We start from the raw sequence: 2,240 nt of genomic DNA, 5'->3' as shown, positions 1-2,240 counted from the left end.
TATATTGGCTACAAGAAGGTGTACAATATTACAATAAACTCTGAACAGAGCATTCTGGCATAGATCATCATAGACCCCATTGGCTAAGGGGCTTTCTGGCTCATTAGAACAGACAAATTAAATACAGTTGGGCAAAAAAGTATTTAGTCAGACACCAATTGTGCAAGTTCTCCCACTTAAGAATTTTCATCATAGGTACACTTCAACTATGACAGACAAAATGAGAAGAAAAATTCAGAAAATCACATTGTAGGATTTTTAATGAATTTATTTGCAAATTATGGTGGAAAATAAGTATTTGGTCAATAACAAAAGTTTATCTCAATACTTATATCAAATCAAATCAAATGTATTTATATAGCCCTTTGTAGATGAGCTGATATCTCAAAGTGCTGTACAGAAACACAGCCTAAAACCCCAAACAGCAAGCAATGCAGGTGTAGAAGCACGGTGGCTTGGAAAAACTCCCTAGAAAGGCCAAAACCTAGGAAGAAACCTAGAGAGGAACCAGGCTGTGGGGTGGCCAGTCCTCTTCTGGCTGTGCCGGGTGGAGATTATAACAGAACATAGCCAAGATGTTCAAATGTTCATAAATGACCAGCATTGTCGAATAATAATAAGGCAGAACAGTTGAAACTGGAGCAGCAGCACGGCCAGGTGGACTGGGGACAGCAAGGAGTCATCATGTCAGGTAGTCCTGGGGCATGGTCCTAGGGCTCAGGTCCTCCGAGAGAGAGAAAGAAAGAGAGAAGGAGAGAATTAGAGAACGCACACTTAGATTCACACAGGACACCGATTAGAACAGGAGAAGTACTCCAGATATAACAAACTGACCCTAGCCCCACGACACATAAACTACTACAGCATAAATACTGGAGGCTGAGATATATACCCTTTGTTGGCAATGACAGAGGTCAAACGTTTTCTGTAAGTCTTCACAAGGTTTTCGCACACTGTTGCTGGTATTTTGGCCCATTCCTCCATGCAGATCTCCTCTAGAGCAGTGATGTTTGGGGCTGTTGCTGGGCAACACGGACTTTCAACTCCATCCAAAGATTTTCTATGGGGTTGAGATCTGGAGACTGGCTAGGCCACTCCAGGACCTTGAAATACTTCTCACGAAGCCACTCCGTTGCACGGGCGGTGTGTTTGGGATCATTGTCATGCGGAAAGAGCCAGCCACGTTTCATCTTCAATGCCCTTGCTGATGGTAGGCTTTGTTACTTTGGTCCCAGCTCTCTGCAGGTCCTCCCGTGTGGTTCTGAGATTTTTGCTCACCGTTCTTGTGATCATTTTGACCCCACGGGGTGAGATCTTGCGTGGAGCCCCAGATCGATGGAGATTATCAGTGGTCTTGTATGTCTTCCATTACCTAATAATTGCTCCCACAGTTGATTTCTTCAAACCAAGCTGCTTACCTATTGCAGATTCAGTCTTCCCAGCCTGGTGCAGGTCTACAATTTTGTTTCTGGTGTCCTTTGACAGCTCTTTGGTCTTGGGCATAGTGGAGTTTGGAGTGTGACTGTTTGAGTTTGTGGATAGGTGTCTTTTATACTGATAACAAGTTCAAACAGGTGCCATTAATACAGGTAACGAGTGGAGGACAGTGGAGCCTCTAAGAAGTTACAGGTCTGTGAGAGCCAGAAATCTTGCTTGTTTGTAGGTGACCAAATACTTATTTTCCACCATAATTTGCAAATAAAATCATAAAAAAATCCTACAATGTGATTCTGGATTTTTTTTTTCTCATTTTGTCTGTCATAGTTGAAGTGTACCTATGATGAAAATTACAGGCCTCTCATCTTTTTAAGTGGGAGAACTTGCACAATTGGTGGCTGACTAAATACTTTTTTACCCCACTGTACATTTCTCCCTTTTTCCAACAACATAGATTGTTTCGAGCTGCCTGGTGTTGGAGGACGGTCCAATAGGAGAGGTAAAGTTCCAGCTAAGCGATTGTGACCGAGGCAATAAGTGAACTAAGCCCTGCTCCATAATGGTGATTAAAACTCTTGGCTGTGCTTGTATGACAACTGATCCCTAATTTATCCACTTGACCTGCCAGCACCAAACTCACAAGGCTCAGGATATAACCAAAGCTCATAGCCATCAGATGTACTTTATTTTGACTGTTGCGGTTGAGTGGGGAACAGTCAGAGCGAGGCTTGAAGCAGCAACCCTGTAGTTCAATCAAGCAGGGAATGAAGTCAAACTTCATAGAAAGACACAGACACGTGAAC

The sequence above is a fragment of the Oncorhynchus mykiss genome, chromosome 20, assembly GCF_013265735.2.
Source record: "Oncorhynchus mykiss isolate Arlee chromosome 20, USDA_OmykA_1.1, whole genome shotgun sequence".
Taxonomy (NCBI): domain Eukaryota; kingdom Metazoa; phylum Chordata; class Actinopteri; order Salmoniformes; family Salmonidae; genus Oncorhynchus; species Oncorhynchus mykiss.
Note: the sequence above shows the minus strand (reverse complement) of the source record.